Consider the following 10895-nt stretch of genomic DNA (forward strand, 5'->3'; position numbering starts at 1 on the left):
TTCAACCAGAACTCCTGTATCTTACGACACCCTCAAAAAACATGGGTGGTGTCTCCATCTTATAAATGGCATCGCCAGCAGGTGGGTGTGTCCTCAAGACCAAGCCTATACAATTTAGAAGGGGTCCAATAAAATCTATGTAGAATCTTAAATTGCATAAGGCGCACCCTTGCATCTCTAGATGCAGACTTGACGTTTTTAAGAATCCTAGCCCACACTCCCTCCTCCAAAAACAAATTTAAATCTTCCTCCCATAATCTTTTGAGGGAATTTAAAGCTCCGTCCCCCAGACTCTGAATTAGTAGGGAGTAATACACTGATGCCTCATGACCTTTTCCAAAAGCAGTAATCACCACTCCCAGAGTATCTGCCGCACTATGGGGGTGCATGCCACTCCCAAAAACAGTGCAGAGCAGGTGGCACAGCTGTAAATACTTATAAAATTGATATCTGGGAATCCCAAAATTTTGAACTAAATTTTCAAAAGGTCTGAATACTCCACTCTCATATAGGTCACCGAGTGTATTAAACCCCCTCACAATCCAATCAGACCAACAGAAAGGGGACTTATTAATGCATAGTTTAGGGTTCAGCCATATGCTCGAGGCTACGTTTAAATAAATATCCAAATTAAACACTCTGGACACTTTTGTCCATATTGAATGTAAATGCAAAATAACGGGGTGTGACTTAACTTCTCTGATTAATTTGATCGAAAGGCTATGCAGAGGCGAGATTGGGGCAAGAGCTTCCTTTTCCATACAAAACCAGGGAGGGGCTCTCTCAGGTGGAAGCGACCAATGAGCCAAATGTCTGAGACTGAATGCATAATAATAAAACAAAATCTTGGGTAGGCCTAACCCACCTTTGTCAATCGGCCTATGTAACTTATTGGAATTTAACCTGGCACGCTTACCATTCCAAATGAAGGACTTCGCTATGCTATCAAATTGCTTGAAATAAGAGAGGGGGACATCTATAGGGAGAGATTGTAATAGGTAGTTGAATTTTGGTATACAATTCATTTTAATTACATTAACCTTCCCAATCATCGATAAGTGTAATGAAGCCCACCTGTCCACATCATTCGAAAACCTTTTTATTAAGGGATCAAAATTAACTTTGACTAAATCAGACAAATTTGCTGGGAATAAAATTCCCAAATACTTAATGCCCTGTTTGGGCCACTGGAAGGTGCCCGGCTGGAAGGCCGTTACTGGACAGTACGCTGACACTTTGTATCATGAGAACTTGGAAAAGGAATGAATAATTCTGTAGAGGCAAGGCATAGATCTAGTGGGGTCGGAGACGAATAATAAACCTCCCGCAATCACCCCTGGAAAATCATCCTCCTTTCTTATCGCGGCTGCTAAAGGTTCCGTGGCAAGACAGAACAATAATGGGGAAAGAGGGCAACCCTGCCGAATAATCTGAAATTAATCCAATTGTTTGTACCGCTGCTACAGGGTGTTTATAAAGTAACTTAAGCCAACCAATAAATGTACTACCGAACCCATACATTTCCAAAATCTTAAAAAGATAATCCCATTCTACCATATCAAACGCCTTTTTTGGCATCAATGAGATGGCAGCGACTGGAGACTGATCATTCGCTACTGACCACATGAAATTGATGAGATGCCTAATGTTATCAGAAGAGCTATGGCCCCGAATAAACCCCACCTGATCTATATGTATAAGAGATGTAATAACCTTACTTAATCGGTTAGCCAACATTTTTGACAACATTTTTACATCTAGTTGGATCAGGGAGATTGGATGGTAACTTTTACACTCGCTTGGATCTTTGTCCTTTTTAAGAATCAGACTGATCCAGGCTTGTGTCATGGTTGGAAGAAGCTTTCCGTTCTTTAATGATTAAGTATAAACTTCTAACAAAAGTGGAGCCAGTTCTGTAGCATAGGATCTAAAAAATTCTGCTGCAAAACCATCTGGCCCCAGAGCCTTGCCTGTAGGTAGGGACTTAATTACCTCGTCAAGCTCCTCCAAGGTTATCTCAGAATCAAGAACGTTTTTTTGCTCAGTCTTCAGTTTAGGAAATCTAATGGTTCCACAAAGTTTCTAATATCTTCATCAGTAGACGAAGACGTGGAACTATAAAGATCAATATAGAATTCATTAAAGGATTATTAATATCAATGGGTAATGGCCTGGGTAGCTCAGTGGTAAAAGACGCTGGCTATCACCCCTGGAGTTCGCTAGTTCAAATCCCAGGGCGTGCTGAGTGACTCCAGCCAGGTCTCCTTAGCAATCAAATTGGCCCGGTTGCTAGGGAGGGTAGAGTCACATGGGGTAACCTCCTTGTGGTCACTATAATGTGGTTTGTTCTCGGTTGGGCGTGTGGTGAGTTGAGCGTGGATGCCGTGAAGCCTCCACACGTGCTATGTCTCCATGGCAACGCGCTCAACAAGCTACGTGATAAGATGCGCGGGTTGGCGGTCTCAGACGTGGAGGCAGCTGGGATTCATCCTCCGCCACTCGGATTGAGGAAAATCACTACGCGTACACGAGGACTTAAAAAGCGCATTGGGAATTGGGCATTCCAGATTGGGTGAAAAATGTAAAAAAAACAACAAAAAAAACAAATATATATATCAATGGATGAGGTAAAAATTTCACCACCAGCAGATTTCACTGAGGGAATGGTAGAAAAAGACTCTCTCTGCTTTATATATCTAGCCAAAAGCTTCCCTGCTTTGTCCCCCGACTCGAAGTATGACCATCTTGCCCTGAATAACCAAAACTCCACTTTGTGCGACAAAATAGTATTATATCTATATTTCAATCGGGTCAATTCTCTGAGGCCATCAGATGACATATGGCGCTTCAGTTTTGCCTCTGCACTTTTAATATTTCCTTCCAACTCCACGAGTTCTCGTGCTTTGGATTTTTTGATGAATGAGGCATACTGTATGATCCGACCCCTAAGAACTGCCTTAAGTGCCTCCCAAGCCATGCCCACAGAGGATACCGAGGACCAGTTGGTCTCCATATAAACACTGATTTCAGTCTTTAACATTTGTTGGAAATCAGGATTTTGCAAAAGGGATACATTAAAGCGCCAACTATATGATTTCTTTTTCTCTATATGTGGTGTAGGGCTTTATCAGTTGTTTAGATCAGTGTTACTATCAGAAATAATTACTAATTATTTCTGTAGTTATTAATTAATATTTAAATTAATTAATTGGATCTAACTCATTAAAACCTCATATGGGACTCCAGTAAATGTAGTGTGCTATGTTTAGGAGCAAGTTTGGTTATTAGCAATAATTAATAATTATCAAAGATAATTACTAATTATTAAAATCAATAGAACATTGATGAGAATCAATGTTAGCTTTTTTTTTTAATCCTTTAAAATCAACAATTATCAAAGATAATCGTTAATTGTTAACATCGATGAAACATTAATTAAAATTAACACTAGCTTATTGATCATTCAAATTCAACAATCATCAAAGATAATTATCAATTATCAAAAATCAATACAATATTAATAAGGATTAACATTGATGGGGCACCACCCTGGAATCAGGGACTAGTAACCAAATATTAAAACAGTCTCAATATTAGATTGTTTTCTTATGAAAATCGACATCCGAAGAATATCAATTTTCTGGAAAAAAAACAATGAATGAAGGTTTGAATCCGAGCACTGACACCCCGTCAGCATGACACAGGTGTATGCAAAACAAACCAAAACACTTCTCTTTGTAATATAAACAAAGTTTATTTATGCAGTAATATCAATTAATAATTAATACAATGCAGTCAATAAACTTCCGACTTACAACTACAAACTAAACAGTGACATGATTAGGTATGGAAATAAAAATAATCCTATAACATAAGGTGTGTGTGTGACAGTGTGTGTGTGTGTGTCAGTGTGGTTAGTGAGAGAGAGAGAGAGAGAGAGAGAAATTATTAAGTGACAGCCCGAAAGCTGATTTCGCGATAGCTGGAGAGAAAGCAACTGTGTTCATCACTCAGAGACGCGGTTTTACGAGCGGGGCTCGTAAAAGTCCTGCGTTATTTGACTCTAATGGATGAACTCAGTTTCTGTCTCACCCGCGATGGCGAAATTGCACAACAATCCAATTTGGTTGGACCACAATACAGCAAAACAAATTCATGATAATTAATACCCTGAGTATTAATAATGAGCGGACATGGCGGTCCGTAAACTGTACAAGCAAAAACCTTGAAACACAAGAATAACACACTATAATATTCTATCTCTGCCCAGACGTAACCTCTTACTTGAATCGCATGAGGACACAGGTAGAATGTGTTTTCCTCCGTCCTTTAACTTTGACCCGGTTCCTTGAGGCTCGGGTGATGACGGGGGCCGTTTCCTCGCGCTGCCAGCGGGCGGTACGGCTGTTGATTCTCGGCGGGCTGGCGGAGAACTCAGAAATGTCGACTTGATTGAAGATGGAAGAGAAATCTTTAATCTCTTCACTTCTGTAGGCCAACGGATGAAGATGCGAATTGCTCGGCGGTCTCCTTCGGATCCGTTAGAGTGTTTGGTTGAACACAGAGTAATCTCAACTCGTCCAGCGAGATGGAGATTTTATGGCTACAGTTTCAAGTCGGACATTACTTCCTTGTGCCACGAGGTTGCACGTGAGAGCAGCGTTGAACTGCGTCCACACACTACAAGCAAAGTCGCTGGAAGCAAATTCTGGAAGCATTTCAGAATTATTTGAACTCCTGATGATGTCATGTTTGATGGACGTTCTGTTGTGTGCCTCATCCAATAGGAGTTGAGAAATCGATCCTTTAGTGAGCAAGGCTTCATGGATTTGTAGTCTGTTTTGGACTCCCTTTGTTTGATTTTGGCGCGATTTTTATCAGTAAAATTTATGACATGGAATGTGTGGGGGCTGAGTTAGGTTTTACGACTTGTGTTAGGCCTGCCTTTGTCTTCTATCTGAATACATGAGGCCCAACAGTGGCAACACCTCTAAACTCACCAGGGCGTGATCCGAGTCTAAAATGTTTCCAATTGAGCAATCAACAACAGAAGAAATGTGGGATTTGGATATATATATATATATTTAAAAAAATCTATTCTAGAAGAAATCTTATGGACTGATGAAAAAAATGTATAGTCTCTACCAGATGGGTTCAGAACTCTCCAAATATCTGTAAGACCGAGATTTTTACACATCCTGTGAAGAGTCAATGTTGCTCTGGGGGGCTTACACACTTTTGCTTCACTATGATCAAGGACTTTAATCTTTTTCCATCAAAAGATTAAAGTCTCCTCCCAAAATTATATCATGAGGGGTGCCAGCGGCTTGCAACATCCCTTCAAGATCTATAAAAAAGCCCTGATCATCAGCGTTAGGTGCGTAAATATTAGCCAAAATCAACCTTTGTCCCTGAATTTCTGCTAAAACAATAATGACTCTTCTTAATTTATCATTAAACTGTTTGAGAAATTTGAATTGTAAATGTTTATTTACCAATATAATGACTCCCTTGCTCTTGCTTGAACCAACATTAAAGAAAACATGTCCATCCCATATCTTCCCAAATTTCTCAGCTTCCTGTGGGGAAAGATGTGTTTCTTGAAGAAACACTATATCATATTCCTTCCTTCTTTTTATGGGGTGCCCCAACCTCACATTCCACGTGGAGAGAGATAGTACATTCATACCAACATTCAACATTTTTATATAATAGAAAAAATAAATTGTGTGCCAAAAACAAAATTATGAAGACCACATTTCAACATCAATGCAACAATAAAACCACGTACTCCCCCCCTGAACAAAATAAACAGAATAAAGACCAACCGGTGTCAATCCCTTTAAACTCAAAGTGTCCATGTACGCCTACGAGAGCCCCCGCGACAACTTTGCCATCGGATTGCTCAATTTTGCCTCACAAATTTGTAAGGCAAAATTACATAACATCAAATATTTTGTAAAACAAACCCCAGCCAATAGGCAGAATAAACACAGAGAACGTGTAGACTCATTCACAGAACTGTCTCAAAGGTGTGTTCCTTCACAAAACAAATTCCAGCCGATATAAAGCCGTTCAGTTTCCTCGGTCAGACAAACTAATCTTCAGTGAGCCAGCTGATGAGTGCAGCAGATGACAATCTTTCAAATGTCCCACGAAAATACTCCACAAATCATACTCCAGCCAACAGGAGGCATAAGCACAAGGAACTGACAGATTCATCCATAACTGTCCCGAAGTAGTGTTATTTAACAAAATAAGCTCCATCCGCTAGGCGGGACCAGCACAAAAGGAAACGAAACACACATCCCGGTTCCTCAGATGGTCAAGAGTCAATTCACTCGGAGGCCACATAAAAGTATATCCCATGATTTACACAGTCCGCCAACTTTAAAAAAGACATCTTTTGTGTGGGCATGTAGATATTTTTGCGGTCATCCGTTCATTGTAAAAGTGATGATCTTTCAATGCAAAAGTTTCTTTAAGGAAAAGTGTTAATCCACAAAACAAAACAAACTCCAGTCGCTCGGCGGAGCCAACGCAAAAGGAAACAAAAATGGCGCCCAGCTTGAGTCAATCTGTCTTGAGTCAATCCACTCACTGTCTTTTAATGTCTCCAGAGCCCAAGGATTTTGACTTCTTTGCCATGTTTACCTCAAACAGTAAATGTGTAACTGGGTGTATCGAATTTCACTGGATTATATCATGAAAATAATAAATTAAATGAGCAAATTGCGCAGAGCTGTCTCTCACACGTCTGCCCTTCGCATGGTGTCACCGTGAAAGTCTGTTTTCATTTTTTTAAGGTGGCCTTCAAGAGAGCATTTTTACATTTGGGGTAAAAAGCCCCACGGTGGTTATAGTGATATTGTGTAAATATAGAGGCAATAGTTATAGGGCGCAAATTCTTTTGAGACAGCAAGATGCTTTTTTAAAAACAAATTAAGATACTTTAGATTTACTGTTAATTTCAATCAGATTTGGCATTTCATTACATCTCAAGTATTCCAGAAACAAATGAATCTCTATTGTGATTGATGAGTCAATTTGAGCCCTCTTTGAACATTTTATAGGGGCATTTAGCCCCTGCAACAAGGGGGACTTTTTACCCCAAATACTATCCTTTCACATTATGGACAGTTATTTAAAAAAAAAAAAAAAATTTGATTTAATGACCTTGAACCAAATTGAAAATTACAAATAAAAATGTTGTCTAAAAATAAATGTGATAATTTCAGAGGTTCTTATTAACATCATACATTTTAAACATTGCTGAAATGATTAAATATTAGATCTTATTACCTCAAAATCAAACTTTAGACATTACATGCAAAAGGATCAGGACCATTTTGCAGTTTATAGTGACAAACAGGTGTTTAGGAAAGTCATGTGATTGTTTTTGTTGCTGTTTAGTGTTTTGGGAGAAAATAAAATCAAAAGTGCCTTTTACACTAGGTAGCCTTTAGCCCTGTTGTACCTCATGTATATACTGTATACAGCCTAACGTCAGTTACGTCTTCAAAACCGGGAGGTTATTTATTTGAATTTTAAATTATTTTACAATTATCTCTGTCAGTTCAACAAGAAATTACTTTAGATAAAATAATTTCTCTGCACGTAGATATTAGTAAACTATTAGTAAATTCATGCACTTGACCACATTCACTAGCACTTTTATCTAAATAATTTTTTACTTAATCTCTTCCATGTGTAAAGCTCTTTAAGGGAGACCTGGGAGTGTTGTAACACTGGGTTGGTTGTAATACTGTCAGTTTGACCAATCAGAAAAGAGCTGTGGTGATGTCATCAATATTGTACACTCCCATTTCCTTTTTGAGCTCACAGGAGAAGTGGCATGTCTCTGTGAGCAACATTGTGGATGTTATGACCAAAAAACTGATTTTCAGTTTTTTTTTATCAAGATTATTTTTTGCCTTGTGTTCATTGTAGATATAGATACAATGGTTTGACTTACACAACCTAAATTAGCAGTTTTTCTAGTTTAATTTGTTGCTTTGTATTCATGCTAACTTCAAACCTACATGCTAAAACATTTAGCTATGTAATGGCTGCTTGGGGTGGGGATAATTGTAACAGTTCATTAAAAATGTTACAACCTTCCCTTTATAATGTACTTTTCTCCTTTTTCCAGCATGCGTAGGCAGTGGAAGCATAAGACAGACAGGGGTGTCCCTGCAGACATTCTGAGAAAGGCTGCAATTAAAGTCAGGCAGGGAAAATCAGTGAGATCAGTCGCCAAGGCCCATTCCATCTGTCACGTCACATTGTACAGATATTGTAAAGCCTCATGGAAGAAGGTAGAGACCATTGATGAACAGCTTTTCCGCAACAGTTGTTGTGGCTTGTTTATCACTGATTGCCCCGAGGAGTCATACATCATTCATGGGGGATAACATGTTTACTGTTGACTTGCTTTTAGGTCAGGAAATTTGCATACCAGTTGGCAATGGATAATAACTGTAAACACCCCCAGTCATGGGTTGAGAAATCCATGGCAGGATCTGACTTGTTTTCAGGCTTCATGAAACGCCATCCAAATCTGTCCATCAGAAGTTCACACGCAACTAGTTTGTCTCGGGGCACAAGCTTCAATCATCCAAATGTGGAGAGATTCTTCAAGAAGCTTGGACATGTGATTGAGAAGCAATCATCATCAGGAGGAGAATCAGCAGGACCCCTCAACTCAAGACTCAGCTGCTCAGCGGGGTTTCAGTCCATCTGCTCTCTGTCCATTTCCCAAAGCAGGACCAAGGAAGACTCCCAGTGAGAAGAGAAAGAAGAGACAATCAGAAATCCTGATAGATATACCTGTGAAACAGGCACTTGAAGAGGTAGAACAGAAGAGGAGCACTGGAAAAAGTGTTAAAAAAAAAAAAGAGAGAATAAACCTGCCGTCTGGAAAGGGGCAAAAGAAGAAAACAAAGCAAATAAGCAAAAGGCCCAAGCCCAATGACTAAGAGGATTCTGACACCTCTGATGATGAGAATTTCTGCATTGTGTGCATGGAACACTTTGCAAACTCAAGGTCAAAAGAAGTGTGGGTCAAGTGTGTACGTTGTCAGTTCTGGGCCCACAAAGCCTGCTCCCCAGTGGCAGCCATATACATTTGCCACAACAGTGACAGTGACTGAACCCTTATGTGACACATGCACATTCAGGAATACAGTCCACACACACACACGCACACTCACACAAACACACAGCAATTGTTTTTGTGCTAAATTTAAAGTTTTAGAAGAAATTCGTTTTGTTTTTTTTTGTTTTTTATGTCAGTTTAAATTGTTTACTTTATTCAAAACTGTTTATTCTTTGTTCTTCAATAACGTTCTTGCATAAATTGGATAGTGTGGATCTTATTTCAGCAAATTACCTCTCATTGTTACATCTATCCCCAGCTAGTATTACAACTCACCCCAGTAGTGAGGTAGGTTGTAACAACGGAACTCTTTGTATTTGACATTAACTCACATAATCTATGATTGTGTAGACATCCAAGTGAGTTTTATTTGTAGTAGACAAATATGGGTACCGTGTATCAAAGTTTGAGACATCTAGCATGAACAACCACTGAGTTACTGATGCTCAAACAAAAAGTGTTACTACCATCCCAAGTCTTCCCCTATCATTTTTGGGGAACTTATTTAGACCTCTGTCGATCCCACAGAATATTCTGAGAGAGCAGTTTAAGAAGATACCTGTGACCAAATTAAAGTCTGCCATGAACCACTGAACCTTCTTTCTCATTTTTGGGGGTATTTATTCCTATCCATCTGGCTGAACTGGGGATAGGAAACAACAGACAAGGAAAATGGATATATGAAAAGTACAGTATATTTAAAAGGTGTTTGAGACCGCAAAATAAATGCTCCTTTGCAATGATAACTACGGTATAAAAAGCAGGGCCATTATTGTGGTTACAATATACTTTAAGGGGGAAAGTCTGCCCCAATAATCAGATGTCCAGATTGTCCCCCCCCAATAATTGATATCCTTGTTGCTGTTCTGCTGCAGTCTGTTATGCACAGCTGTCTAATTGTCATAAATTGTTGCAGGAATAACAAAGGTTTAAAAACAAATATCTTTTTTACCGCGCTCAGTCGTCTAATACCGCTCGTCAATGTTATTTGAGCCAATCAAATCGATGAAGGCGGGACTCAAGTATAAAACACTAAATGGGAACCTCGTGGATTATTGCAGCACGCATCAGCAAGCAGTCCAGTTTAAGAGTGTTTGTGTCATGTGAGATGTAAGTAACTAAACATGCAATATTTGACCACTGTTTTATGATTGAAATGTTGTACCGACCAACATTAATTTCTAAGGTTGCAAACTATTCACCCTTTAATTTAAAATATGTCATGTACAGTACGTGATTTGGATGTCATTCATAATTGTGAATGTGAAAACATAAACAGCAGTTTTCAGCATGTCAGGCTTAAAATAAAGCACGAATGTGTGTACATTAAGTAACTGAATGCATGTGGTAATCTGTAGCTCTTTAGACAATTCACTTGACATTGTCTATGAAAATGATCCATAAAACACAAAGTAGAGTGTTTTCACCCACAGATTAGAACATGGTAAAACCTAGACTGTGGCAAGGACAGTGTCATATATTCTCAATGCAAATATGATTCGATAATAATTTAAAATCAATTCAATTTAATTGAATTCTGAATTTTGTACATCATCTCCTAAGAGTCTTTTAAAAGAGACATTTTATTTTGAGTGTCTTGTCAGGTTTATGCTCAAAAAATGAGCCCCCAGTTAGAGTAGTATTTCACCTAAAAATGGAAAATGTACTTTTACTCACTCATTTACTCACCCTTATGTTGTTCAAAACCCATATCCTGTTACTTTTTCTTGAAACATAA

This window comes from Myxocyprinus asiaticus, chromosome 30 (assembly GCF_019703515.2).
Source record: "Myxocyprinus asiaticus isolate MX2 ecotype Aquarium Trade chromosome 30, UBuf_Myxa_2, whole genome shotgun sequence".
NCBI lineage: Eukaryota > Metazoa > Chordata > Actinopteri > Cypriniformes > Catostomidae > Myxocyprinus > Myxocyprinus asiaticus.